The 9,229-nt window shown below is 43.0% G+C and overlaps 1 long non-coding RNA gene across 1 annotated transcript; it reads right to left on the reverse strand.

The window, feature by feature from the left end:
* Positions 1 to 3,200: 3,200 nt before the first annotated feature.
* Positions 3,201 to 8,380, reverse strand: LOC142486071 (uncharacterized). The gene is made up of 3 exons (XR_012798780.1): positions 8,289 to 8,380; positions 6,612 to 6,722; positions 3,201 to 3,299 (listed from the first exon to the last, which is right to left on the reverse strand). It is a non-coding gene; the product is annotated as an uncharacterized LOC142486071 (long non-coding RNA).
* Positions 8,381 to 9,229: the final 849 nt, after the last annotated feature.

Consider the following 9,229-nt stretch of genomic DNA (forward strand, 5'->3'; position numbering starts at 1 on the left):
CCTTTGTCTTCGTTTGCTGATATGGTTACCTGATATCACCTGAATGATTTCCTCACTGCTGAAAGAAATGCTACATCATACTTCTCATTCCCCAACCCTTAAGTAAGTGTACTTCTTGTTCGTTACTGTATTATCTGTTGTGTTCACCTATATTCTAAGGAATAAATACAATTTATTATATCTTAAGCCTCGTTCAGTTCAAACCCAATTATTTTTGTGTAATATTAATAAGCCTGTGGAAGCTATCGTCACAAGGAGGTATTATAGTGTGTATTGTGGGGAGAATTAGTGTGTGTGTTGTTTGGGAGTGATATTCGGGAGGATTGTGTGTGCAGAAGGAAGAATGAGTGAGGGGGGAGTAAGGGAGCAGGATTGAATGAGAGGGGGTCATTGAGTGATAGCGGGGAGGGGAGGGAAGAGTGAGGAGAGTGGGTGTAGGAGGGAGCAGTGCAAGAGACCGTCGGGGGCAGAATACATGGTGAGAAGGGAGGCTGCCTAGAAGCATAAAAATCTACTTCACCACTGTTCTGTACTCTCTTCAATACTCTGTGTTACAGATCTCTCTGGCAAGAAATGGGGTCCAATGGCAAAGACTGCTCTAAATAAGATAGTATAAATGAACACAGAGAGAAATTCCAAAGAGTAACCCAAGAAAATACAAGTGAAATCTAATCGTAAGGTAATTAGTCCCATTAAGTGAAATACATAAAGGAATAGTCCATAAAAAAGCACAAAGGAAAAAAATAGGAGTACTTTATTGTGATGTTACATTTCAGAGAATATAAAATTATAGGAAAACAATTCCACTTTGTTCAGAAAACCAGAAAGTCTTGGTCCCAGGTGGACTGAATTTTTATTGCAAATAAGTTCCTTAATACACAAGTAAAGAATATAGTTACTTATTCTATTCTCTACTGTAAGACGTGCCACATTGCCCAATATTTGGGTACAGTGCCCAGATTGTGACCATGCACTACAGAGGTGAGATTCCCCCAACTCCAATTTGCTACACACTCCAAGAGAGATTATTGTGATCAGAGGTGGAATGAGAGGGGTGAGAAGGGTCGCTGCCCAGGGAGTAGCCTGACAGGGGGTACAGAAATCTCTTTTGGTGCATATATTGCGGAGCTGCATTGATTGACTTGTCAATCAGCTCTGCTGCCTATCCCATTGACATCATGATCCGGCACTGTGATCAGCTGCAGCGCTGACCCAGGTGTGTTAGTGCAGCACTTTACAGGGAGGGAACAGAGGTTGTGGATGACAGATGCTGGGGATAGGCCATGAGTACGGGCCAGAGTAAGGTGGAGACTTTCTGTACTCTGCATACAGGACACTGCATGCATGACAGTGTCTGTGTGTGTGTGTGTGTGTGTGTATTCCAAGTGTCAGTGTGCATAAGTAAGTGTGCTCTGTAAGTATGCCTGTGTGGCAGGTATAGGGGGGTGGTTCAGCTGGAGGAACTTATCCAGGCACAAAAGCACATAGATGCCCCAGATTATACCACCCCAAATGCTGATAATATCCTGCTGCACTTTACAGAAGATGATGCAGATGTCAGTGGGTGGTGGGTTCATTAAATCCATCCATCATATCATAGCCACACTGTGCATATGATGTACTGAATCAATCACAGGAAGACATCTCCATGGTAGGGGTAGAAGTTAACAGAATATGTCCAGCACTGTGGTGTGTAGCCCATAAATAATAATTGTGCACATTACAGAACATACTTGCAACTGCAAGATCATTTTGCTGCTTGTAGTGTTTGCTCTTGTCCTGTGCAGTGTTGTCGTAGATCCGTCTCTTCAGTGTTCACTGCAATAAAAGTAAGACATTGCATTAATATTACAGAAGTTTGGGAGCTGAAATCCCACTATGCTGCAGACATTTTCCCTTTGCATAAGATTCTTGTGATTATATCTCAATGATGATCAATAACAACTACATCATAACACAGCCGCTCAATACAAAATATGTATTTGCTATCAATGGTCATGGAGGCCAAACGTCACACAATGTACAGATATACTGCTGCGGCCGAGTTTATTCGAGCATTTGCCCGTTCTTGGCCGCAGCAGTAACCTGGCGCGCGCCGGAGGGTGCCGGGCGCACGCCGAAGCAGCGGAGGAGCGCCCTCCGATCGGGGCTTTCTCCCTTCCGCTGCCGGGTCCGTCGGGTCCCCCGGAACCCCCTGCCGCTGTCCCCCACATCGCGGGACACCAGTGCTCCCTCGGGGAGCCCTGGACGCGCGTGCAGGGGGCGCAGGCACCCGATGACGCGTGACCGTGCATCGGTGATGCGCGGCACGCTGAGGGAGTGCGGCTAGCACGCCGGGGCATCCCCCGGCTTGCGGTGCTAGCCGTGCTTCAATAAAACGTGTCGGTAGTGTAGCAAGGATTATTTCTTCCTCTGGTGCATTATGATGGGATGTGTTGTAAGATTCTGCATTATTAGCATCACTGAATCTTTTGGAAACTGAGTAATATTCTATGTTTTAATGCAATATTATGGATGATCAGCCGGTAAAATAAAGCTTACTGTATCTGTAGCCATGCTCTACCCATGATGTGCTGAATCAATGACTGCAGAGTGATTCAGAGTGGTAAACATGACTGGAACTCATCTCTGAATAGAGGACAGAACAGCAGTGCAGAGTAGGAGGTGAATGTATCTCAAATGGAAGACTTAGTAGCTGTGTGGGGAGTAGACAGTACAGACTGATCAAATAAATAGTTAAAGGAGTATCTTCAACATTACTTGGCTTTGTTATCAACATTGAAGTTTCTCTTGTTTTTTCTGTTCTTTAAATCACTACTACTGATGCCATGTGTAACCTGTACTGAGAGATATACTCTACTGGCCTAGATGAAACCATATGATGCAAACAGGATTCATCCCACTCCAGATTCATATGATTGCACCACTTCAACCTTTAATAAAACACATAGAACTACAGCAGTGCGCTACTGCACATGTTCTTGTTATGAATGGTAGTAGATGTGGTCCTTGGGTCAATACTTCATACAGCAGCCACACTCTACTCATGATGTATTGAATCAACAAAAACCTGCATGGTACAGATCACAGGAAGGGTAGAGTAGAGGGGAATATGTCCAATGCGAAACCCTTAGCAGCTGGATTGTGTGGAGTCAACAAAACGACAAATACTAAATGAGAAATATACACATTGCTTATCTGTCTCTGTGTAGTCATTTTCCTCCTCTTCAACTGTCTTTCAAAATTTCTCTTCTGACAGAAAAGAAACACATGGCTTCAATATTCACTGTTCTTCCCTCCTGAAATAAAAGTTAAGCATTGCATGGTTATGATCATACATACAATGAACCTTGCGCCAAACCATGTGATCCAAAGTAAATCCACCTCCCTCCCATAGCTGTGTTCCTTCTAGAGCTTCTACCACACAAGTCATTAATGTTCGTGACACTGTACTGCAGTCACAGTCTGCACACAAAGTACTGAATCAATTACATCACACTGAAAAGGCAGTCTACATGATGCAATAGTTAACCATAATAACTCTGTCATGCAAATGACAGGAAAACCTATATGTATATCATTAGGGGAGAGGGGAAAAATAATTAAAAAATAAGTGCGAAAAATAAAAACAGATTATAGGAAAGTAAATCCTTGCCCTGGGAACTTTACAATCTAATAGAAATGTTAGAAGACTTAAAGAGAGGCAGCAGTTGGGGGAAGAAGTGCAGTAGATGACAATGCTTGTCCTTAATGGTGGGTACAATTAGTAGAAAGCACATCTTGGGAACAATAGTTGTTAGCAGTGACTGTGGGTGTGGGACAGTAGCCACGAGTCAAAGTTTTTTAAATGCTTGATTTAAGTCGTGAATTTTAAGATTGGTCTTACATGTGGGTGGAAGAGGTTATGTTGGCATATACTGAGTGTGAGGAAGTTTCACATGTACGGTGCAGTGATGGAAAATGGTTTCAGGCAAGTGAGAGAACAGTAGAGGTGAAAGAAGTTTACAGGAGACAGTTATGGTTATAGTGCAAGAGACAAGCAAGGGCATAACGAGAGATCAAAGATGATATGCAAGAAGGAGCAGATTAATGGAGAGCCTTAACAAAAAGGTAAGGAGGAGAACTTTGTAGGTGATACAAAAACTTGATGGGATGCCAGGACAGGGATTTAAGGAGATGAGCAGAGACTGTTGTGGGAGAAAGTGAGATAATTCAAGCAGCAGAGTTTTGCATAGGAGAAAGTTGTGAAGCATGGAGGCCTGTTAGTAGTATGTTAAAATAACCTATAGGATAACAGTATACATTGGAGTTTTAGCAGTAGGTTGAGAGGGGAAAGGGAAGATCTTGGCAATATTACAGAGAAAGAGGCAACACATTTTACCCATAGCCGTGCATGTGAATGGAGATGGAATTGAAGAGCCAAATGTTACTCCTATGCAACATGTTTGATGACAAGATAGATGGTAGTACTGTTTACTGTGATGGAGAAAGGGGATAATATGAGCCCAGTGTTAGACATTAAGTTTAAGGCAGTGGAGTGCCATCCATGAGCATATAGCCAGGAGACAACCCAAGAGTAGGGACTGGATTGCAGGAGTGAGAACAGGGGTGGATAGATTTGTGTGTGTATCATCCGCATAGAGATTATATCTAAGGCCAAAAGCATTGATGAAGTCACCAAATGATAGTATGTAGAGAGAAAGAGAGATCTCAGAACAGAGCCCTGATGTATACCCACAGACAGATCAATAGAAGACGAAGACATGTTAGCAACAGAGATGGAGAATGTGTGACAGGAAAGTTATGATGAAAACCAGGATAGAACTTTGTTACTGATACCAAGAGAGAGTTTAGAATATGAAGGAGGAGAGTGATTGAGAGCATCAAACGCAGCCGATAGATCAAGTAGGATTAGTAGGGAAAAACCTTGGGAATTAGCTTTAAGCACAGTCTGTAGAACGTGCTGTACGAAAGGCAGGTTGTAAAGGATCCAGGAGGGCATGTGATTTAAGAATGTTGACACTAGCAATTAGAAGGCAAACAGCATGAGGGATACAGAGCGGTAGTTAGTAAGGCACATAGGGTGTAGTTTGTTTCTGACAAAAGGGTGACCGCTACAGGCTTAAAGTAAGAGGGCAAAAATCCAGAGAATAGGGAGAAATTGAAGATGTGGGTGAGAGTGGGGACTAAGAGATGCAGTAAGGTGTGAGGGGATACGATCTAGAGGGCATGTGGTAGAGGGAGAATAGAAGATGATTAGCTTCCAGCTCTGTAAGAGAAGAAAAGGAGTCAAGTGCAGAAGGAGATTTGGGAAGAAGGAGAGAAGGGGGAAGGGACAGAAGGAATCTCCTTTTGGGTGGCATCCACCTTGCCTCTGAAGTAGTCAAATGCTTGAGGAGAAGTGAAGGAAGGATGGCAAGTGGGAGGAGAAGGTCAGTGGAGGGAGTCAAATACAGAGAAAAAAAACAGCGTAAATTAAATTTGAGTGTTGATGAGTGTGGAAAAAAGTAGTGTATTTAGCCCTAGAGAGCAGCTTTATACAGGACAGGAGACATTTTTACTGTAGAAAAATCAAACAAAGTGTGAGATTTCCTCCGTAGGTATTAAGAACAGCGAGTGGAAGTGTGATGAGTGTGTTTGGGAATTTAGCCAAAGGTGTGGGTTAGAGGGATGAGTGTGTCAGAGCCTATAGGGGGCATATAGATAGGAGGATAGCATTGTAAGAGTTAATAAGATTGTTAGTTTAAGCAGAAAGAAAGAGAGAGAAGAGAGAAGAGAGGTTAGAGTAGATGTCAGAGGAGAGTTTAATTAAGCAGAGGCAAATCAGTGGGACAGGTAAGATGCGGTGAGGGGAATGACTGATTGTGACTGATGAGAGCAGAAGAGGTTATGTACAACTAGAGCCTTGTTAGTAAGAGTGGACATTCCAGAGGGCACAGGAGAAGGGAAGAGAAAAGTAAGGAAAGGAATGTGGATTACATTAGATAGGTTAACACTCTTAGTAGGGAGGCCTGATGTGTATATGAGCCGGTCCAAGATTATAAGAGATATCCCCCAACATCAGCGAGCATAGAAGGAGACACAGAGATAGGTGTAGAGAGAGACAGAGATAGGGATATGTAGAGAGAGAAGGGCGTCAAGAGAATGAGACAGATAGGCGTAGAGAGAGGAGACATAGAGAGAGGGGGCTTTGAGAGGGGGGCGTAGAGAATGAGGGAAGGTGGAAGAGAATAGGATGTGCAGGAGTGCATTTCATTGAGCAGTGCAGAAATAGCTGCAATAGAGGTCTGTACAAATGGTGCTTTGTGTAGACACATGCAAAGGTAGGGGAAGGAAAGTGTATAGAACATGTGGATAAAAGCAGGAGTGTGGAAGTTAGAGAAATTAGAAAAGTTTTACAGAGGAGTGAGGAAACAGTAAACAGAAAGAACAAGAGAGAGGTTACATTGGGATGACGTGCTGTGGTAGAGAGAAATGCTAGGAGAGAGCCTCCAGATATTAGAGGACATGAATTGAGAGAGCAAATGTATAAATCAAAACCGGAGGGGGAGGTATAGCACGAAAGCTTGCACAGCAGTTGATGAAGATTATAGTCTTAAAGTTGCGTGTACCTGTCAGGGCACTCAAGAAGGTCAATGCTCACAAGTGCAGAGTTCATGAAGAAATGCTGAATCCAGTTCCCCTCCAATTTAATTTTAATATAACTTTTTCATTCTTCATTACTGCAAAAAGCAAACAAAACAAAACCACATTGCATTACTATTTTCAAAATGGATTGAATGACATATTCAACAGTAACTGTGTGATGCCAATATTGCCTTCTCACTCGTAGGCCAGTACGGTCAGGTACCCAGTACTGATAAAACAATAAGTGCCCGTACTAAGTACCAATATGAATTATAAGGAAATGTAAAATCTCCAGGTCTCTCTCCATCTCTGCAACAGATATATGGATAAGCCCATATTAAGGCATCACGTGACCGGAGCCGTCACTGACTGGGTATACGCAAAGATGCAGGGAGATGCAAAGAAAGGGAGGGAGAGAGACAGGGAGAAGATGGGAAACGGAGGGAGGCACGGATGGCAGGCCTCTCTCTTTCACTGGTGCATGCAAGGAGCTGGTCCCAACATCCACAAAGTGTGTGTGTATTATTGGTTGTGTTTTATGGCGGTAGGAGGATAGTGTGTATATTGTGTGTGTGTGGGAGTATTATATTGTGTGTAGGGTATTATAGTGTGTATATTATGTTGAGGTGCAGAGGAGAGTGTTAGATTGGGTATCTTGTGTTAGGGGGTATTGTGTATATTGTGTTTAAGACTATAATATTATTGGGGAGATTATTATTGAGGAGGTATTAAAGTGTGTATTGTGGGGAGTATTAGTGTATGTATTATTTGTGGGTGACAGATGCTGTGGGTAGGCCAAGAGTACGGGCCAGACTAAGGTGGAGACTTTCTGTACTCTGCATACAGGACTCTACATGCACTGCAGAGGTGAAATTCCCCCAACTCCAATTTGCTACACTCTCCAAGAGAGAATATTGTGATCAGAGGTGGAAGATGAGCAGGGTCACTGCCCAGGGAGTAGCCTGTCAGGGGGCATGGAAATCTCTTTTGGTGCGTATGTTGCCACGTGGCATTGATTGACCGGTCAATTAGCACTGCTTCCTATCACAGTGACATGATCCGGTGCTGTGATCGGTTGCAGCGCTGACCAAGGTGTGTTAGTGCAGCAATTTACAGGGAGGGAACAGAGGTTGTGGGTGACAGATGCTGGGGGTAGGCCAAGAGTACGGGCCAGAGCAAGGTGGAGATATTCTGTACTCTGCATGCCCATCCTGCATGCCCAGGACTCTGCATGCATGCCAGTGGCTGTGGGGTGTGTGTGTGTAGGTATGCCAAGTGTCAGTGTGCATAAGTAAGTGTGCTGTGTGTGTAAGTAAGTTTGCCTGTGTGGCAGGAGGTGTAGGGGGGTGGGGGGCGGGGGGCGGTTCAGCTGGAGGACTTTACCCAGCACAAAAGCACATAGATGCCTCTGATTATATCACCCCAAATGCTGATAATATCCTGTTGTAGATGCACTTTACAGAAGATGATACAGATGTCATCAGTGTTTGGTGGGTTCATTAAATCAATCCATCATATAATAGCCACACTATGCATATGATGTACTGAATCAGTAACACCAATCACAGGAAGACATCTCCATGGTAGGGGTAGTGTTGAAGTTAACAAAATATGTCCAGCACTGTGGTGTGGAGCCCATACATAATAATTGTGCACATTACCAGAACAACATATTGTCAACTGCATGATCATTTTGCTGCTTGTAGTGTATACTCTTGTCCTGTGCAGTGTTGTAGTAGATCCGTCTCTTCGGTGTTCACTGCAATAAAAGTAAGACATTGCATTAATATTACAGAAGTTTGGGGGCTGAAATCCCACTATGCTAATGACAGTTTCCCTTTGCATAAGATTCTTGTGATTATATCTCAATGATGATCAATAACAACTACATCATAACACAGCTGCTCTATACAGAATATGTATTTGCCATCAATGGTCATGGAGGCAATATGTCACACAATGTACATATATAGCAAGGATTATTTCTTCCTCTGGTGTATTATGATGGGAGGGTGAGATTCTGCATTATCAGCATCAGTAAATCTGTAGGAAACTGAGTGATATTCTATTTTTTAATGCAATATTAGGGTAAAATAAAGCTTGCTGTATCTATAGCCATGCTCTACCCATGATGTGCTGAATCAATGACTGCAGAGCGATTTAGAGTGGTAAACATGACTTGAACTCATCTCTGAATAGAGGGTAGCACAGTAGTGCAGAGTAGAAGGTGAATGTATCTCAAATGGAAACCCTTAGCAGCTGTGTGGGGAGTAGACAGTACAGACTGACCAAGTAAATAGTAAAAAGTAGTAACTTCAACATTACTTGGTTTTGTTCTCCACTCCTGTTTTTCTGTTCTTTAAATCACTAATACTGATGCCATATGTAACCTGTACTGAGAGTTATATACTCTACTGGCCTAGATCAAATTAAATGATGCAAACAGGATCCCTCCCACTCAAGATTCATATGATTGCACCACCTCAACCTTTCATAGCAATAACATAGAACTGCAGCAGTGCGCTACTGCACATGTTCTTGTTATGAATGGTAGTAGATGTGGTCCTTGGGTCAGTACTTCATACTGTAGCCACACTCTATT

This window comes from Ascaphus truei, unplaced genomic scaffold, assembly GCF_040206685.1.
Source record: "Ascaphus truei isolate aAscTru1 unplaced genomic scaffold, aAscTru1.hap1 HAP1_SCAFFOLD_724, whole genome shotgun sequence".
NCBI classification, from domain to species: domain Eukaryota; kingdom Metazoa; phylum Chordata; class Amphibia; order Anura; family Ascaphidae; genus Ascaphus; species Ascaphus truei.